Raw genomic sequence first — 21,807 nt, 5'->3', positions numbered from 1 at the left:
TAAACCAAAAATATCCCTTGAAGACTTCTTAAAACCAAATAATAGTTTAGCTTAGTAAGTAACGAATGTCTGCCTTGATCATTGTGCTGTTTTAAGAGCTATCTATATGGGATCAAATTGACAACAGCAACTCAAAAGATTAAATAGGAAGCTTAGAGGGCAGTGAGTTTATGTTAATGGAGGGAGAAACAACTCAGAAAAGGAGAGAATGGTTGCCAAACTTGAAGAATGTAAGCAATGTCACTAAATTGTACATGTAGAATCAGTTAGTATATGTTTTGCATGTATATTCTCAACAACAAAATTAATAAAATCATTTTTTTTAAAAAAGGAAATGAGACTACAGACATCACTAGCAAGAACACAGCCTCTGAAATGGATTTGTCAAGTCCTCCAGCTTTATCTGACTATAACTGCATGCGGAACATAGCCTCAATAGCTCCACTTACACCTTCTGTGCTTCCTTGTACAAAGGAGAGGCTGCTGATCTAAAAGATAAAAAAAAAGGAAAATGGAAACTTTATATAACTCCCCGAGCGGATGAGATGGTTCCCCCCCCCCTTTTTTTTTACTGTTGTTAAAGTATTTATAACACAACATTTTTCAGTTCAACACTTTTCAGGTAGCTTACGAACTTTTTTAAGTTATTATTTTGAGTCCTTCTGACAATGATTGATTTGTTGTTGCTGGGTGCCGTCAAGTCAGTTCCAACTCAGAGTGACCCCACGTACAACAGAATGAAACACTGCCCGGTCCTGTGCCATCCTCACAATTGTTGCCATGCTTGAGTCCATTGTTGCAGCCACTGTGTCAATCCATCTCACTGAGGGTCTTCCTCTTTTCACTGACCCTCCACTTTACCAAGCATCATGTCCTTCTCCAGGGACTGATTCCTCCTGACAACATGTCCAAACTATGTGAGATATAGTCTCGCCATCCTTGCTTCCAACCAGCATTCTGGTTGTACTTCTTCCAAGACAGATTCGTTCATTCTTTTAGCAGTCTACGGTATATTCAGTATTGGTATATTCAGTATTCTTCGCTAACGCCACAATTCAAAGGCATCAATTCCTCTTTGGTCTTCTTTATTCATTATACAGCTTTGGCATGCATATGAGGTCATTGAAAACACCTTGGGTCAAGCGCACCTTAGTCCTCAAGGTGACATCTTTGCTTTTCAACACTTTAAAAAGGTCTTTTGCGGCAGATCTGCCCAATGCAATGCATCTTTTGACTTCTTGACTGCTGCTTCCATGAGCATTGATTGTGGATTCAATTAAAATGAAATCCCTGATAACTGCAATCTTTTCTCTGTTTATCATGATATTGCTTATTTTTCCAGTTGTGATTTTTGTTTTCTTTATGTTGAGTTGTAATCCATACTGAAGGCTGTAGTCTTTGATCTTCATCAGTAAGTGCCTCAATGATTAATAGAAGCTAGAAAACCTTAATCTCTGAGTGGTATTTTGAGAAATATTCCCCAAGGAAGCAATCCCCCTAAAGGGAAGAAAATGCAATGACAACACTACTCACTTTTAAAAAGTTGAAAAGTGTCCCAAATGTCCAACAATCTGGGGAATGACTCAAAATACCATTATATACTAACATGACTGAATACCATGTAGTTATTAAAAATGATCATCACTTCTACAAGAAAATGCCTATATGAAATGTTAACCAAAAAACATTATGCATAAACTGTAACGTCATAATTACATGCATATTAACAAAGATTATGGAGTTTAGAGTCACATAGACAGATGCACACAATGCTCTTTAGGGTAATTATTTTCTGCAAAGTTGCTGAAGATATTTCAAAGGTAAAATGATGACAGAGGTGACTGAGAGGGGATTCACAAAAAAGTTCTCTCTGGAGTGGATTCGGGCTATTTTTAATTTGTACATTTCAGTATCGTTTAAATTTTTTTTTAAGAACGGGTATATAAAACTCCACTTTTTTTTTTTTTTTTTTAAATGACTACAGAGAGAGCCCAAGGAGCCTTAGGAGTCTGAGAGCCTTGGTAGCATACAGGAGATGCCACCTCTTGGTCTAGGGAGGCAAGAGGATGTGCCATCAGCTCTGAGGAAAAAAAAATCTTCCAGCTAAGACTCCAGAACCCGTGGAAAACAATTTTTCAATGCAATGCTTCTAAGACTGGTTTAAATGGGTGACAAATTAAAAATCCTTTTAAAAAATTAAAAAATATTCTTACCTAAATTTATACATCTGGCAATATTGATAAATCAGTTAAATTGTATTTGTTTCTCTTCATGACCAAATAATCAAGCATTTTTGTCAATCAAAGCAGGAAAATGAGAAAGCCATCTGCCTTCTATGAAACAAAAATAATCCCAATAGTAAAAACAAGCCTTACTACATACTTAGATATTATTTGCATAAAAATAAACCTCGAAATCACTCCTTTGTAGGAAACAAAAAAAGCCTTAATTTCATTTTCTGAGTGGTTATGTGGAGATCCCACAAGTTATGGCTGAAACGTAACACTTGGGGGCACATAACAACATACGAGTTTCTAAGGAAACAGTACAAGAACAGACACTGCTGGAATTCTATGCAGGGTAAAGAGAAAAAGTTAAAACTTGTTCCTATTAAATCGGGTTGGAACTTCACAAAAACAAAGATAAAGAGAGAAGTATATTTGACAGGGAGTTTGCACTATAAGCACCTCATACAGTACACGAACATTTAAATTCTGGTATTTTAATATTCCATGGGTGTTTCCAAAACTTTTCACTTTGAAAAACAAATGATATGCAGTTTACAAAAGGAAAACACACACACACACACACACACATATATATATATATATATATATATATATATATATATATATATATATATATATATATATACAGAGGTCTCCTTTCTAGAAACCCAAAACCTACTGGACTAGATCACTTAATTGGCACATTCTTCCCTCCCTCCTCCAAAAGCAATTCTTTGTACAAAGCCATAAAAACCAAGATGATCACAACACTATGCTCAGAAGAAATACATGGGTGGAAAATACTAGAAATATACGTTGACCTTTTGTCTTGAACTGAATTATGTCCCCCCAAAAATGTGTGTATCAACTTGGTTAGGCCATGAGTCCCAGTATTCTGTGGTTGTCCTCCATTTTGTGATTGTAATTTTATGTTAAAGAGAATTAGGGTGGGATTGTAATACCCTTACCAGGTCACATCCCTGATTCAATGTAAAGGAAGTTTCCCTGGGGTGTGGCCTGCACCACCCTTTCTCTCTCAAGAGATAAAAGGAAAGGGAAGCAAGGACAGAGTTGGGGACCTCATACCACCAAGAAAGCAGCTGCTGGGAGCAGAAAGCATCCTTTGGACCTGAGGTTCCCATGCTGAGATGGTCCCAGACCAAGGGGAGACAGATGACAAGGACCTTCCTCCAAAGCTGACAGAGAGAGAAAACTTTCCCCTGGAGCCAGCATCCTTAATTCAGACTTCTAGCCTACTGGACTGTGAGAGAATAAACTTCTCTTCGTTAAAGCAATCCACTTGTGGTATTTCTGTTATAGCAGCACTAGATAACTAAGACACCTTTCAAGAATGTTTTCAGTGAGGAATATTTCTAAATAATATGAGAAACAATGCACTTCGAAAAACTGAAATTGGATGCTCTATGATTCAGTCTATATAGCCAAAATAAACTGAATATTTAGTCAAGAAAATAATGAGCTTAGTATATTGTCCACAAGTTGGATAATTATGACCAAATATCTTCTTTTTTTTTTTTCTTAATTTCAAAATGTCTAGAATTACCTGAGAAATTTATTCTGTACATTGATCCCAGTATTTATTAGGTGCTGTGTTTTCCCTAGGAGAGTTTACAATCCAGCTGAGAAAACAAAAAGAATCTACATGAAGCATCTAACACAGTAGAAAAAAAACATTCCTCATGGAAAGAGAGGTTATAATGACTTCAAAGGTTCCATTTAGAAAAGGAAAGGCTGCCTGAGGAAGCACAACGAGGGGAAAGAGCACTACAGGTATTCCCATTGGCCAAGCTTGGCTCATAACGTTACCTAGTAGATTACAGCTGAATAAGCATTTTCTAACCACCTTTCCTTTGCTATCATTCTCCAGAAAACAAGCCACTGCTACACCAGCTCTACGATAGCCATTTGCAGCACTGTTTTCTTTCTTCTCAATGCATAGCCACCATCATGGAAATACAGAGTTTTGCTTTCTCTGTGCAGGTAAGATGGTTTGGGAACAATGGGTGGAAGTTGATTCTTGTGATTAGTCTTCTGTGTGTAAGCGTAAAGTAATACTGATGTTGTAACTATTGGGAGAGAATTCTAGAATGTCACACTATTTTAAGGGAGCCTGGGGAATGACTCAACTGGAAAAATGGTATTGGGAAAACTGTGACCATCTGCAGAGGAGCAGGGTATATCAGTCATCTCTACTGACACCAGCCAGTAACAGGAACTTGATACTCATTCCAAGAAGGGAACAAGTTTGGAAACAGGAAGAGAAGACGCTGCTGCTGGTAAGGCAAATGTGTGATAAACTGGCCTCCAAAAGGAAATAATGGCAACTTCCACTGAGGTCATACGGCCACCTGTGACACTGGGCCCATCTTGCAGATTAGAATAATATTAGACTTACGGAAGTTGGACTTCACCAAAAGGTAAAACTTTTGGAAGCCAAGGTGACAAAACGAATCCTCCTAGACAAAGTGAATTTGAGAAATAGGAACGGGGGCTGTGTATCCAGTAAACTATGTACCACCCAAACTAGGCTTTAGCCACCTTAGCTAGTTTAGTAGGGAATAAGTTTTGCCTCCCATGACAACTGTGATCAATTGGTAATGGATGCTTAGAATGTTATAAAAAGGAATCTTAGTCATCTAGTGCTGCTATAACAGCAATACCACACGTGGATGACTTTAACAAACAGAAATTTATTGTCTCACAGTCTAGGGAGCTAGAAGTCCAAATTCAGGGCACCAGCTCCAGGGGAAGGCTTTCTCTCTCTGTCGGCTCTGGGGGAAGGTCCTGTCATCAATCTTCGCCAGTCAAGGAGCTTCTCAGCACAGTGACCCCGGGTCCAAAGGTCGGGCTATTCTTCTGGCTCTTGTTTCTTGGTGGTATGAGGTCCCTCTGTGTCTCTGCTTGCTTTTCTCTTTTATATATCAAAAGAGATTGACTTAGGACACAACCTAATCTTGTAGACTGAGTCCTGCTTCATTAACTGCCTCTAATCCTGCGTCGTTAACATCACAGAAGTAGGATTTACAGTACATAGGAAAATCACATCAGATGAAAAATGGTGGACAATCACACAATATTGGGAATCACAGCCTAACAAAGTTGACAGATATTTTGGGAGGACACTATTCAATCCATGACTGAATCTAAGGTCCGAACTGGACTTGGTGAGAACATATGTCAGGACTGGTTAGAAAATGTTTACTGTGGGTAAAGGCAAGGAAAATAGCAGCACATCAAGTTAATCTCTGGTAAAAATGAAAGACTAAACCCGTTGCCATTGAGTCGGTTCCAACTCATAGTGACCCTGTACGACAGAGTAGAACTGCCCCATACAGTTTCGAAGGAACACCTGGTGGATTCGAACTGCCGACTTTTTGGTTAGCAGCCATAGCTCTTAATCACTACGCCACCAGGGTTTCCAGTCTCTGGTAGAGGGTGGTTAAGAAATCTAGATTCCATTCAGACAGGGATTGGACGGGACAATTGGATAGAAAATGATACTGGTGAAGAATGAGCTTCTTGGATCAAGTAAACACATGAGACTGTGTTGGCAACTCCTGTCTGGAGGGGAGATGAGAAGGCAGAGGGGGTCAGAGCTGGCCAAATGGACATGAGAAGAGAGAGTGGAAGGATGGAGTGTGCTGTCTCATTAGGGGGAGAGCAATTAGGAGTATATAGCCAGCTGTATATAAATTTTTGCATGAGAGACTGACACGATTTGTAAACTTTCACTTAAAGCACAATAAAAATTAAAAAAAGAAATCTAGATTCCAGGCATTCATGGCAGACTGAAGAAAAACCTCTACTTTCTCTCCTTTCTAAAAGCCCACTAGAATGACAGTAAAGAGAGTTTTTTTTTCTTTAATGTATAAACCACAAGGATGGAGAGAATGAGTGAGTAGACAACAGCAACAAGCTAAGAATATGCACCAGTAGTAAATGACTTAGCAAACCTGTGAAAACCAAACCCAAAGCTGGTAGAGTGAGGGGAGCCAAGAAACCATAGACCATAGAATCTCCAAAAGGCTGAAGGCAACAGGAACCTCTGGTTGAGGGACTGATTGAAAGTCTCTTCAAAAAGTAGTTGGATCCCCCAGATTCCTTCAGTCACTCCCAGCAGTTGGGTGACTGCCCTTTCTCCTCTCCGGCAAAAAATCTGGAAATTTTTCCCCTTCCTGGAGAACATAAAACAGAGGATCTTTGGATTGGGGCATATTAGGCACGGCTGAGGGTGGGGGTATTTTCCTGAAAACAGCAAGGTGAAGTTATGTGAACATCTGCATACTGGATGCTAAGATTTCCAGCCTTCCTCTCTCCTTGATACTCCAAGCTGACTGACAGACAGGATCTCCCTCACTCTCCAGGAAAGAGATTGGAGAAAGCTCCTCTGAGGACTCCAACCTGTCCAAGAGGAAACACCTAAACATAATGATATCAGAGGTTCCCCAAATAAAGGGCCCAATCAGATCACCCTACAGTAGAGTTCCCAACCAACAAGGCCACCCACACTTTCAGCTTTTAATCCCTCACTAAACGTGAGCAGAAAACTAGAGGCATCAGAAATACAAGGAAAGCCTCTAGCATGAAAGATAGAGACTCAAACAAATGAACAGAAAAATCAACTTGGGGGAAACTGAGTCTGTGTAGGAAGGAGAAAATTTCCTCCAAAATTATCAGTAAGCTTCTCAGGGAGATAAGAGAAGACACTGAAACCATAAAACAAAAACAAGAAAGAAACAGACACACACATACACAAATATATGTATATATACACATATGTATACTCAAACCAAAACCCATTGCTGTCGACTTGATTCCGACTCATAGCGACCCTATTGGAAAGAATAGAACTGTTCATAGGGTTTCCGAGGCTGTAAATATTTTTAGGGAAGCAGACTGCCACATCTTTCTCCCACGGAGCAGTTGGTGGGCTTAAACCGTTGACCTTTCAGTTAGCAGCTTAACCATTTTGGCACCAGGGCTCCTTTCTGCATATGTATACAGAGAGCAAAAGAGGGCTTTTAATTTAAAATATTAAAAAGATGATTACATTAATGAAAAACTCAATGAGCACGTTGGATGATAAAGTTGAAAACTACCTCCCCAAAAGTGGAACGAAGAAATAAAAAGACAGAAATTAGAAAAGAAAATTCAAGGCCCAGTCCAAGATATTCACTATCTGAACAATAAGAGTTGCTAAAAGACACATCACAGAAAATAGAGAGGAGGAAATTACCAGTGAGATAATTCAAGAAATTTTCCCTAACTGAAGAAGGTAAGTTTCCAAATTCAAAAAGCCCAGTACAACAGATGAAAACAAACCCACACCCAGGCACAGCATACAAAATTTCATAATTTTGGAAGCAAAGAAAAACTTCTATAAACTTCCAGAGGGGACAAAAGAGGGTACACAGGTTACCAAGAAAAAAATGAGGAATCAGAATAGCTTTGAATTTCTCAACACCAAGACCACAAGCCAGAAAGTAATGAATGAAGCACTGCCTTCAAAGTTCTAAAGGAAGTAATTTCCATCATAGAATTCTATACTCACCAAAACTATCAATTAAAAAAAAAAAAAACAAACCCAGTGCCGTCGAGTCGATTCCAACTCATAGCGACCTTTTAGGGCAGAGTAGGACTGCCCCATAGAGTCTCCAAGGAGCACCTGGCAGATTCGAACTGCTGACTTTTTGGTTAGCAGCCGTAGCACTTAACCACTACGCCACCAGGGTTTCCAAACTATCAATCTAGTCAGTGGAAAATATGTATTTTCAGTCAAAAAATAGAACTCCCATGCTTCCTTTTCCAGGAAGATATTGGAGGATGTCCTCCAACAAAACAAAGATACGAGTTGTAGCCATAAAGAAAAATGAGTTCCTGAAACATCCTGGAACATGGATGAACCTAGAGGACTTTATGCTGAATGAAACAAAAATCACAAAAGGACAAATGTTGTATGATCTCACTTTTTATAAAATCACAAGAATAGCTATATATACAGAGACGAATGAATTCATTCGTGGTTACCAGGGGTGGGGTTGGAGGAAATGAGAGGGGCATTCATTCTCTAAATGGTAATCATTTTTTATTTATGGCGATGGAAAAGGCAGCACCGTATGTGAGAGAGGTGGGCACAGCTTTACCAAGGTACCTGCAGCCACTAGGCTATATACACACACACACACACATAAATGCTATCTTATATAAAATTTTGCAACAACAACAAGCAAAATTCATACATGTGTATATGTAGATATATAAAAATAGATATAAACAAATAAAGGTCACATAACCAATCACCTCATGGGATTCGTTTTCTTGGTTTGAATATTTAGAGTCATAGTCTCATGGAAAAACTCGGTCAACTGGCAGAACATAGTTTGTAAAGTTTATGTTCTATATCCTAGTCCGGTGAGTACCACCCGGGGTTTTAAAAGTCTGGGAGAGGCCAACTAAGATACAGCTATTGGTCCCTACTAAACCGGAGCAAAAGAAAAAGAAGGAAACCCAAGATTCAGAGAAGGAACCGGTCTACAGGACAAATTACCCACATGAACAACACCCTCCTCTACCCTGAGACCAGAAAACTAGATGGTGTCTGGCTACCAGTACCATATGTTCTGATCAGGACCACAGTAGATGGATCCTGATAGAAAGAGAGAAAAATGTAGAACAGAACTTCAAATTCTCAAATAAAAATCCAGACTTACTAAACTCACTGTTCATTTCTCCATTAGGTTGGACCACTTAAATGAACAATTATAATCCAATCTAAGAAAGAACTGGTTGAGTTAGGACTGAGACAAAAAGGCAATAAGAGAATTTGGAGATGGAGGCAACTATCAAGCCTCTTTCCTCTGGGGTTTTTTTTCCCCCAAAGCAATTCTCAAGGCATAAGCATATGGTACCGGGTAATTTTACAATTTCCAGTGACCAGGGGCCAGTTTCACTCCTTTCTTATCAGACTGTATCAGACTAGAATGCCCAATTTACAACCTCAATCCAACCAAGGCCCCTGCACTTTGCACATACAGACTGGACAAGAAAAGAGCATTTTAGGGGCTCTGAAACAAGTGACACTGCCATCAGCAGACATTTACCAAGGATCCATAGGGGATCCAGCACCAGGTGAAGGTTAGCACCCCTGCCAAGTCTGTGACCAAGTCTCCCTACCCTGGGCAATAAGGTAATTCTCCCTGGAGGTGGGAATCCCAGGAGGGGTGGAGTCAGGTGGAGTGGGGTAGAAGCCAAAGAACTAGAAGAGCTGGGGTGGAGAGGAGAGGCACCAACTCGGTCAGCCTGTTGGTTGGAGACTCAAAGTGTGTGTGTGTGTGTGTGTGTGTGTGTGTGTGTATACTCTTAGGGTGTGTGGGGGGGGGTGTGGGTGTGGGTCAGGGGGGCGGAGGTGAGTTAAGCAGGGCAAGGAGACCAGCAATTCTTCTCCAAGCATAAAAGTGGGCCACATACTGCCCACAACCTCTCCAACCACCCTGTCAAAGGTCAACTTAAGGGAGCACAGGTAGCCATTCTCTGATCACCACAGTCTGATAAAACATAGCCCTTGTCCTAGAGGAACTAGCTGCTGAGGAAACATGACGATTTTCTAGATACAGTATAATTAGGTAAACAGATTGAAAAGGCTAGACTATACATAATATTGTCTCCTATCTGGGACCAAAAAACCAAAACACACTTCCTTCGAGTCAATTCCGACTCATACCTACCCTACAGAACAGAGTAGAACTGCCCCCACAGGGCTTCTAAGGAGCACCCGGTAGATTCCAACTGCCGACCTTTTGATTAGTAGCTGTAGCTCTTAACCAGCTCTTAACCACTACATCATCAGGGATCCCTCCTATTTGGAAAGATTTGAAAATTGTAGTATAAGGGCTTATGTGGGGCAAAGGTATTGTCAACTAAAGCATAATGCTAATTTGCATGTGTTTACAAAACTTGCCCTATACAGTTCCACAAACGGGAAGAATCAAGATTATTAACATAAGATTAGGTTAATTTGAGTATAGGGAAAGCACAAGATTCTTTAGCACTGAAATGTAACTAAACTGAAAAAATACTTTCAAGTAAATAAGGAGAAGGTAACACATATATTCTTTTTCCCCCATATGAACCACGGCATTCCATATGATTTTTTGTGAGCCAAGGAGCTACCACTGTCACAAACTAGCCTGTTAAACCCCAGTACTGTTTTGGGAAACCCGCTGTTTTATATTGTTTTCTCCCCAGTTCTTTACGGGAGAATCTTCTAAGACGGAGTAAATTCTCAGAATTTCTTGAGGAAAACGGGCACTCACTGGAAAAACACACGGCATGTGCACAAAATGCTTAAATATGCTGGGCAACGTTCAAATCCACTTAACCACCAGCCTTTCTGTTGTACCAAGTCACCACTGAAATCAACCTTTCTAATCAAACATTATAGTTTTCTGAAGAATAGCACTAGATCAGGTTGTTTCCAAACCTGGTACCCAGCAACGTATTATTCTTCCATAAAAAAAAAAAAAAATAGGGGGTAAATAACTCAGAAGGAAATTTAGGATAGGCGGGAACGCGCGCACACTAGGGTCAAGGCCCTAGTTTTTTCAATTCATGGATGCGCTAAGCTCAGTTTTTCAAGATTCAAAAACAAGTGCCCAGAAAAAAAGACGCGCTTGGTGGGGTGAGGCACTCTGACACGTGCAACTGTGGAACTTCTTCGATTTTGCTGGCTTTCAGTGAAGACCAAGCTCGCATCCAAGTTGAGAAGAGGGATCAACTCTGCTGCACAGCCGGTAAGTGAACCCAACGCTGAACATGCTACCGAGACGGCCTTGGCCCTGGGACCCGAGGGGAAAAGGGGCGGGAGCTCTTAGGGAGCCGAGCGCCCGTGCCTGGGAGGTGGAGAGGCGGCAGCTGCCGGGAAGGCGCGGCCACGCAGGGGCGCGCACCTGTTCTTTCTTCCTGAACCAAGGGACGACAGGGTCCCTCACCTGACACGGCACGTCCGCGCTCGCTGGGGCCCAAACCAAAAAAAACAAACCCGTTGCCGTCCAGTCTATTCCTTTCACAGCAACCCTATAGGACTGGGCAGAACTGCCCCATAGGGTTTCCAAGGCTGTAAACTTTACGGAAACAGATTGCCACGTCTTTCTCCCGCAGAGCGGCTGGTGAGTTCCAACCGTGGATCTTTCGGTTAGCGGCGGAGTGCTAAACCACTGCGCTAACAGGGCTCCTTCACCGGGGCCAGGAAGGGAGAAAATCCTCCTCCGTTCCAAGAGGGTCAGTCTTGCGGCATGTGAAAGTGACCTCTCGCCGAGGGCGTCCCCATCCTGACCCTTCCCCACCCGGAGTCCTGCAGAACCCTACCCCCCGCCTAAGGCCGCCCTGGCTGGCGCAAGGAACCCTTACCTGTCTGGAGCGCGCCAGCTGCACCCAGCTCCGCAGGGTATTAAGTCCAGCCAGAGCCGCCGGGTCGGAGCGTCCGGAGCCGGGAGCCCGCCGGCCCCGCCCCCATAGCTCCGCCCCTAAAAATCACCCCGCCCCCAAAGCCGGTCTAGCCCCGCCTCACTGCGGCCCTCGGCGCCGGGCTTCTGAGGGCCAGCGGCGGTTTCGAGGCTCCCCCGCCCAGTCAGGCAGGTCGGACGCCGGGTCTCAGCTACCGCCTTCCGGTCAAGGCGTCGCGGAAGTCAGCGGGTGCGTCTCTTTTGTTCCACCGCGCGGCGCTGGACCTCCCTGGTTCTGAGCTTCATATTCTAGGAGAACCAATGCGCGAGGGTTCGGGCTTCCCCGACCCGGGAGAACCCCGAGCAATGCCACCTGTAGGTGGCTGGAGGCCCTGTTGGAATTAGGAACCGCACCTTCCTTTCCGTAAAGCAGTGGCAGGCCGGACCGGTGCAGTGGAGCGAAGCAACGATTTTACCAAAAGAATAAGTCATTTTACTTTCAAACCTGGGCAACGGAGCGTATCTGATCCGCTTATAGGGTCACATGTGCTTGTTATTAATGTATTACTTTATTCACTCATTGAAGAGTAGTAACCAACATTTATATGTATAAAACTTACTATGTGCCAGGCGCTTGTAAGTACTTTACATATATTAACTCAGCAATTCTCTACAGTAGATATTGTTAGAATCCCTGTTTTTGCATACGGCGAAACTGAGACAGAAGTTAAATAACTTGCCTAAGGTAAGGTACCAAAAAGAAAAAAAACAACCACAAACCAAACCCGTTGCTGTCAAGTTGATTCCGACTCATAGTGACCCTACTGGACAGAGTAGAACTGCCCCACAGGGTTTCCAAGGAGGGCCTAGTGGATTTGAACTGCCCACCTTTTGGTTAACAGCGGAACTCTTAACCACTACAACACCAAAGTTTCCTAGATAAAGTACCAAACCAAACCAAACCCACTGCCATTCAGTCAATTCCGACTCATAGCGACCCTATAGGACAGGGTAGAACTGCCCCATTGAGGTTCCAAGGAGCATCTGGCAGATTCGAACTGCTGACCTCTTGGAAGCAGCGATAGCACTTAACCACTACGCCACCAGGATTTCCAGATAAAGTACCAGGGCGGTGCAAATGGTTTGTGCTCATCTACTAACTGAGCGTGGCACAGGGGTTGAGAGCTCAGGCTGCTAACCAAAAGGTCGGCAGTTTGCTCCTTGGAAACCCTGTGCAATAGGTTTACTCTGTCCCATAGGGTCTCTATGAGTCAGAATCAACTCTGTGGCAATGGGTTTTTTTTTTTTTTTTTTATGGTTCACTAACTGAAAGGTTGGTGATTTGAGCCCCCCTAGTGGCTTTTTTAGTGGCACCATAAAGGAGCCCTGGTAGCACAGTGGTTAGGAGCTAGGCTGCTAGGGTCCAACACACCAGCCACTCCTTGGGAGAAAGATGTGACAGTCAAGCTTTGTAAAGATTACAGCCTTGGAAATTCTATGGGGTAGTTCTACGCTGTTCTACAGGGTTGCTGTGAGTCCAAATCCACTTCAGGGCAACAGGTTAGTGACCCCATAGAAGAAAAGCCTTGGTGATCTGCTTCCATAAAGATTGCAGCCAAGAAAACCCTATGGGGCAGGTCTGCTCTGTAACACACAAGTTTGCCGTGAGTTGGAATAGACTCTAGGGCATCAGATTTGTTTGGGGTTTGGGTTTTTGTTTTTGTTTTTTAGGAGAAGGAGTATTTAAGGGAGCCCAACTAGGAAATTGAGAAGCTGGGATTCAAATCCAGGTAGTCCTCTGCTGGAGTCTACACACTTAGCCATTGCTACCCTGACTTCTCAAAAATGTGAGTGTCCACCATGTACCAAGAGCTGTTACAGGCCTGAGGAATACAAAACAAGGGTCAGCCCTCAAGGAGCTTTTATTCCAGTGTGAGGAGAAAGACAATAAATAATCAACAAGCAAGCAAAAAATGATACCGTTTCACATGGGAGAAATGTCTTGACTAAAATGAAGCAGGGTGATGGGATTGAAAGTGACAGGGAGATGATGGCAGAGGCTTCTCTGAGGAGGTGACAGTGCAGCTGAGACCTGAATATTAGGACAGGCAATCAAACCAGAGATGAAGCTAAGAGAATGGTTAAATGCAAATAATAATTACCATACCTCGTGTGTTTGGGTCTTAACTGTACTTACTCACTACTTTGTGCCTTTCTATACTATCTCTTCTTTGTACAATAACCCTGTGAAGAAATCTAATGAGATTCCATTTTACAAAAGAAAAAATTGAGAATCAGAGAGGTTGAATGACTTTCTCAAAGCCATACAATTAGTTAGGAAAAAAGGGGATGGGAAGAGATCTAAACCAAGATCCTCTGATTCCAAACCCTCTTTCAGTCCGTTAAGATCTTCAGTATAATGTACTCAGAATGAACCTAGTAAAAACTTCTCTTTTGTGATCTGTCTCGCCCTTGCTCTGGACTCTTCTGCCTCATATCCCATTCAAATACTTGTTTCAACTGATGAACAAGGGTAAGGATTCTTAAGGGGAGGGCAGGAGGATGATGAGCCACCTGAAATTGTATGCAAAAAATAGTATGTGTGTGTGTGTGTGCGCGTATATGTGTATAGAGAGAATCACAGTTACATAACTGTTGTTTTTGTTGTTGTTGGATGCCATTGAGTCCATTCTGACTCATAGCAACCCCATGTACCACAGAATGAAACACTGCCCAGTCCCGCACCACAACCACAATCCTTGTTATGCTTGAGCCCATCGTTGCAGCCACTGGGTCAATCCATCTCATTAAGGGTCTTCCTCTTTTTCATCGACCCCGTACTTTATCAAGCATAATGTCTTTCTCCTGACAAGTCCAAAATATGTAAGATGCAGTCTCGCAGTCCTTGCTTCTAAGGAACTTTCTGATTGTACTTCTTCCAAGACAGATTTGTTCATCATTTTGGCAGTACATGGTATCTTCAATATTCTTTGCCAACACCACAATTTGAAGACGTCAATTCTTCTTCTGTCTTCCTTATTCATTCTCCAGCTTTCCCATGCTATGATGTGATTGAAAACATCATGGCTTCAGTCAGGCACACCGTAGTCTTCAAGGTGACATCTTAGCTTTTCAACACTTTAAATAGGTCTTTTGCAGCAGATTTTCCCAATGTATTGCGTCTTTTGATTTCTTCACTGCTGCTTCAATGGGTGTTGATTGTGGACCCAAGTAAAATGAAATCCTTGACAACCTCAATCTTTTCTCCATTTATCATGATGTTGCTTATTGGTCGCGTTGTGAGGATTTTTGTTTTCTTTATGTTGAGGTGCAATCCATACTGAAGGCTGTGGTCTTTGATCTTTATCAGTAAGTGCTTCAAGTCCACTTCACTTTCAGCAAGCAAGGTTGTGTCATCAGCATATTGCAGGTTGTTAATGAGTCTTCCTCCAATCCTGATGCCCCATTCTTCTTCATATAGTCCAGCTTCTTGGATTATTAGGTCAGAATACAGATTGAATAGGTATGGTGAAAGGATACGCAACCCTGACACACGCCTTTCCTGACTTTAAACCACACAGTATCCCCTTGTTCTGTCTGAAGAACTGCCTCTTGATCTATGTACAGGTTGCTCATGAGCACAATTAAATGTTCTGGAATTCCCATTCTTAGAAATATTATCCATAATTTGTTACGATCCACACAGTCAAATGCCTCTGCATAGTCAATAAAACACAAGGAAACATCTTTCTGGTATTCTTTGCTTTCAGCAATGATATCCCTGGTTCCACGTCCTCTTCTGAATTTCTGGCAAGTCCCTGTCAATATACAGCTGCAGCTACTTTTGAATGATCTTCAGCTAAATTTTCTTGCGTGTTACGTCAGTGATATTGTTCAATAATTTCCGCGTTTGGTTGGATCACCTTTCTTGGGAATAGGCATAAATATGGATCTCTTCCAGTGGGTTGGCCAGGAAGCTGTCTTCCAAATTTCTTGGCATAGACAAGTGAGCATTTCCAGCACTGCATCCATTTGTTGAAACTTCTCAATTGATATTCTCTCAATTCCTGGAGCCTTGTTTTTTGCCAATGCCTTCAGTGCAGCTTGGACTTCTTCCTTCAGTACCATTGGTTCCTGATCTTATGCTACCTCTTGAAATGGTTGAATGTTGACCAATTCTTTTTGGTATAATAACTCTGTGTATTCCTTCCATCTTCTTTTGATGCTTCCTGCGTCGTTTAGTATTTTCCCCATAGAATCTTTCACTATTGCAAGTTGAGACTTGAATTTTTCCTTCATCTCTTTTGGCTTGAGAAATGTGGAGCACGTTCTTCCTTTTTGGGTTTCTGTCTCCAGCTCTTTGCACATGTCATTATAATACTTTACTTTGTCTTCTCCAGCCACCGTTTGAAATCTTCTATTCAATTCTTTTACTTCATCACTTCTTCCTTTTAGTTTAGCTACTTGAAGTTCAAGAGCAAGTTTCAGAGTCTCTTCTGACATCCATTTTGGTCTTTTCATTCTTTCCTGTATTTTTAAGGACCTCTTGCTTTCTTCATGTATGATGTCCTTGATGTCATTCCACAACTCCCTTGGTCTTTGGTCATTAGCGTTCCCACCACGTCAAATCTATTCTTGAGATGGTCTCTAAATTCAGGTGGGATATGCTCAAGGTCGTACTTGGCTCTCGTGGACTTGTTCTAATTTTCTTCATTTTCAACTTGAACTTGCATATGAGCAATTGATGGACTCTTCTACAGTCAGCACCTAGCCTTGTTCTGACTGATGAGATTGAGCTTTTCCATCATCTCTTTCCACAGATGCAGTCAAATCCATTCTTTTGTATTCCACCTGACCAGGTCCAGGTGTATAGTAGCTGTTTATGTTGATGAAAAAAGGTATTTGCAATGAAGAAGTCATTGGTCTTGCAAAATTCTATCAAGTCATCTCCAGCATCTTTTCCTTCACCAAGGCCATATTTTCCAACTACCAATCCTTCTTCTTTGTTTCCAACATTTGCTTTCCAATCTCCAGTAATTATCAATGCATCCTGATTGATTGATCAATTTCAGACTGCAGAAGTTGGTAAAAATCTTCAATTTCTTCATCTTTGGTCTTAGTGGTTGGTGCATAAATTTGAATAATAGTCGTATTAACTGGTCTTCCTTGTAGGCATATGGATATTATACTAGCACTGACAGGTTGTACTTCAGGATAGGTCTTGAAATGTTCTTTTAGACAATGAATGCAACACCATTCCTCTTCAAGTTGTCATCCCTGGCATAGTAGACCATAGGATTGTTCGATTCAAAATGGTCAATATCAGTCCATTTCAGCTCACTGATGCCTAGATTATCAATGTTTGTGTGTTCCATTTCATTTTTGATGATTTCCAATTTTCCTAGATAGATACTTTGTGCATTCCAGGTTCTAATTATTAATGGATGTTTGCAGCTCTTTCTTCTCATCTTGAGTCATGCCACATCAGCAAATGAAGGTCCTGAAAACTTGACTCCATCCACATCATTAAGGCTGACTCTACTTTGAGGAGGCAGCTCTTCCCCCGTTGTCTTTTGAGTGCCTTCCAACCTGGGGGGTTCATATTCTAGCACTATATCAGGCAATGTTTTGCTGCTATTCATAAGGTTTTCACTGGCTGATTCTTTTCAGAAGTAGACTGCTGGATTCTTCTTCCTAGTCTGTCTTAGTTTGGAAGCTCAGCTGAAACCTGTCTTTCGTGGGTGGCGGTGCTGGTATCTGAATACCGGTGGCATAGCTTCCAACATCACAGCAACACGCAAGCCCCCACAGTACAACAAACTGACAGATATATGGGGGTATATCATTCACAGAGTATATCATCCCAGAGCACAGAGTAGAGAGTGCTAACTAAGAGTTTATTATTTTTCTTTTTATTTCTTATGCAAAAAGTTCAACAACTTTAATAAAAATCAATACAATGTTTGTGCCTCCACAACTCAAACTTTCACATTGGGCCCTAGTCAAAAGAAGAAATCTAGTAGTAGATTTAAGAAGATTTCTCCGGCTGCCTCTAGGGAGAAGAGTCAAATAATATTATGACTGCCTTCTTTATTTTAATAAAATTTAGATACATAAAAATGGAATGTATGCAGAATTATTCCACCACTGGCCTATTTGCCATGCTGTGATGGCTTACATGTTGTTATAGTGCTGAAAGCTATGCCACCAAAAAAACCCATTGCTGTCAAGTCAATTTTGACTCATAGCAACCCTATAGGACAGAGTAGAACTGCCCCATAGGGTTCTCAAAGACCGCCTGGTGGATTCGAACTGCCGACCTTTCGGTCAGCGGCTGTAGCTCTTAACCACTACACCACCAGGGTTTCCAGCTATGCCACAGGTATTTCAAATACCAGTAGGCTCATCCATGGTGGACACGTTTCAGTGTAGCTTCCAGACTAACACAGACTAGAAAGAAAGGCCTAGAAGTCTATTTCCAAAAATTAGCCAGTGAAAACCTTAAAAATCACAAGCATGTAAGATTTCTGTCTGACTCACTTGCTTTGGAAAAATGTCATTAGATGGGATCAATTGCTGGCAGAGGACATGATGTTTGGCAAAGCAGAGGGCTAACAAGGGAAGGGAGACACTCAGTGAGATGGACTGGCACAGTGGCCGCAAGAATGGACTCAAACATGCTGGTGACTGTGAAGATGACACAGAACCAAGCAATATTTTGTTCTGTTGTACATAAGATCACCATGAGTTGGAGCCAACTCAATAGTAGCTAGCAAGTAACAACATGCAGACTTCTCAGGGACAAGGATCGCTCATCTTGCAAGATACCACTATGGCTTCTTTAAAATTAGTATGTTTAGATGATCAATGTCAGGTTAACATTTCAGTTCTCTGAGAGAAGAAAATGCTTTTTTTTAAACTTACATATAGATTCAACATTGTGCATAAGAAGACTCACAGAGTCAACCTGGAACATTTATAAATAAAGTGGTTTTTATCTTTGGAGCCTGTCATACTCTCTTGTAAATTCCTGGCTTCCTACCCAAAAGAGGACCTGGCACGTCATAAACGTTTTAACAAATGTTTGTTGAATGAATGAGGAAGGTATTGATGATAATAATGCTGGTTTTATCAGCGTTGTATTGAGAATTCAGTTATACTTGAAGATGACTTCGTCGTGGTGGTATGATAGATAGGTCTGCCTCCCTTCCCCTTATACACTGAAACTATTTGCTCCTTTGGAACAAGAAAGAAGGAGGAAGAGTTTAAAATGTAAGGCATAAAATCAATTATCATACTCCTGGGAATATTCAAAGGAAAATAAAGCATCATACACAAAGTATGTTTATAAGATCATCATTTGTAATAAAATAATTAAATTTCTAATAAGAAGAAAATGTTTAGGCAAAATATATCAATAGCATGAAATATCAGACTGTCATTAAAAATATCATCTATGTTAACAAAATAGAAATGTGGAGGGACAATTATGAATGACATTAAATGAAAAAAGTGGAACATGATGCTTTATGCACCCTATGACTGCAACTAAATAAAAAGAAGGTGGAGAAAATCGCAGGGTTGAAAATAGGAATCATCGTTAACAGCTATTAAAAAAATAATAATAATAGCCAAACCAGTTGCCATTGAGTCAATTCTAACTCATGGCGATCCCGTGTGTGTCAAAGTAGAACTGTGTTCCACAAGGCTTTTCAGTGGCTAATTTTTGAGATGTAGATTGTCAGGCCTTTCCTCTGAGGTGCCTCTGAATGAACTCAAATTGTCAACCTTTCAGTTAGCGGTATTCTGGTGTTAACTATTTGAGCCACCCAGGGACAACAGTTATCAAGGAGGTTCCTCTGTGGCAGGTCGTGTTCTAAGTGTATTCAATTAATTTATCTAATCCTCACCACTGCATGAAGTAGGTACAGTTGTTATCTTCATTTTACAGATGAGGAAACTAATGAGTGGTGAAGCCTGGATTTGAACACAAACAGTATGACTCCAGAGTTTAGGTTCTTAACCAGGCAGAACTGCCAGAGAAAATAATCTCTGAATCGCGGGTCATTTTTTAGAAATATTTCATTGTATAATGTTTTTCTGTTGACTTAATAGTAAGTACAATAGTAAGTAAAGAGCCGGAAAAGAAGTCATAGAGGTAAAGCAAGATCACGTTTAGAAGAAAAGACGTATACTGAGGTAAACATGAGTAAAGACATCTGGGTCTGACCAATTTGTGTTTTGGATTGGGATCTAAATAGTATTCTAAACAGGTCCAATGTATCACCAACTTGATAGTTTATGAAGGTTGAGCTAAATAAACTATCACAATAAAATGTTATTCTAAGTATCATTGGTGAATAAAAATTATACTCTGGCCTGAGGGCCTGTACTTATTTCCTCTGGTAGAATGCTCTACCCCCAGGACTTTTTTGAGGTTGGCTCCTTCCTAAATGCGGTAGCCATCAAAATGCAACAACTACTACATTGGAGGGAGGCTGGCCACATTTCTCACAGGTTGTTCTCAGTCAATGACTAAACAAGGCAGGATTTTAAAGTAGATCATCCTTGGGAGACATGGGATTCCTCTGATAGGCTTCAGGATTCCCTGACAGCCTTGAGAAACTCTTTTAGAACTACAGTTTAAGATGCTTCCACCCAACCTTTCTTCTTTCTCTCACCTGGGATGAGACCTGCATTGCAGTCTAAAGGCTCCAGCTTCCTTCTCAGCTTCCTGGCCATTTTCCTAAGAAATCTTTTGCATAACTAACTTCTTTTTGGCATTGGCTTCTTGGAGGACCCATATCGTTGTTGTCGTTGTTACCTGCCATCATCGAGTCTGTCCAACTCATGGTGACCCTGTGTACAACGAGATGAAACACAGCCCAGTATGTTGCCCCATCCTGAGCCATCCTCATGATCTGTAGTAGATGCATTGCAAATCGTTTGCAGATCAGACCATTGTGAAACACGGGGTTTTTATTGTCTAATTTTCTAAAGCAGATCACCAGCCTATTTTCCTAGTCCATCTTAGCTGGAAGCTCCCCCTGAAACCTGTTCAACATCACAGCAACATGCAAGGCTCCACTGACAGATGAATGGTGGCTGTGCATGAGGTACATTGGCTGGGAATCGAACCTGGTCTCCCTCATGAAAGGCAAGAATTCTACCATTGAACCACCACTGCCCCCGGACCCAGATCAGCACACGGATATTCAAGTCGCAACTCAATGTTACCTCCTCAGAGAGGCTATCAGACATCATTCTATTTACTGTGCCCTCCCCATAGCCCCCCATCCCAAGCACTCTGTCAGATGCTCTTGTTTTATGGTCTTTGTGACATTTAGTATATGGCTATTTTCTTACTCAATATATATGTTCCTTGAGGTCAGAGCACTTGACTCTCTTATTCACTGCTGTGTCTGTAGATTTGAAACAGTGCTAGGCACATAGAGGATACTCCATAAACATTTGGTAAATGAAATAAGTAAGTGATAACTTTGGTGAAGGGTAAGACAAGACAGTACAGACGCTGGGGCAGCCAGAACAACTTGTCCAAGGAAAGGTCATGGAAGCTCCATAGGCATATCCAAACTCCCTGAGGGACTGAATTCCTGGGTTGAGGGCTATGGGGACCATGGTCTCAGGGAACACCTAGCTCAAATGGCATAAAACAGCTTATAAAGAAACTGTTCTACATTCTACTTTGGTGAGTAGCATCTGGGATCTTAAAAGCTTGTGAGTGGCCCTGTAAGATGCTCCACAGGTCCCACCCCTTTCGGTGCAAGGAAGAAGGAAGAAAACCAAAGATACAAGGGAAATACTAGTCCAAATGATTGATGGACCACAAGTACTACAGCGTCCACAAGACTGAGTGCAGCACAACTAGATGCTGCCCAGCTATCACCATCAAATGCTCTGACAAAGATCACAATAGAGAGTCCCAGACAGAGCTGGGGAACAATGTAGAACAAAATTCTAACTCACACACAAAAAAAGATGTCTTACTGCTCTGATGAAGACTGGAAAAATCCTGAGAGTATGGCTCCTGGGCACCCTTTTAGCTCAATAATGAAATCACTCCTGGGGTTCACCCTTCAGCCTAAGATTAGACAGGC

General features: G+C 41.6%; 1 protein-coding gene across 2 annotated transcripts in view; it reads right to left on the bottom strand.

Moving 5' to 3' along the window:
- The window catches only part of TEC (tec protein tyrosine kinase), a 153,328-nt gene extending 141,571 nt beyond the window's left edge, over positions 1 to 11,757 (bottom strand). For both annotated transcript variants that reach the window (XM_049886301.1, XM_049886302.1), the window contains exon 1: positions 11,655 to 11,757. The gene's annotated coding sequence lies outside the window, so the exon portion shown is untranslated. The remainder of the gene's footprint in view (positions 1 to 11,654) is intronic.
- Positions 11,758 to 21,807: the final 10,050 nt, after the last annotated feature.

The sequence above is a fragment of the Elephas maximus genome, chromosome 5 (assembly GCF_024166365.1).
Source record: "Elephas maximus indicus isolate mEleMax1 chromosome 5, mEleMax1 primary haplotype, whole genome shotgun sequence".
NCBI classification, from domain to species: domain Eukaryota; kingdom Metazoa; phylum Chordata; class Mammalia; order Proboscidea; family Elephantidae; genus Elephas; species Elephas maximus.
Note: the sequence above shows the minus strand (reverse complement) of the source record. Positions and strands in the feature narration are given on the sequence as shown.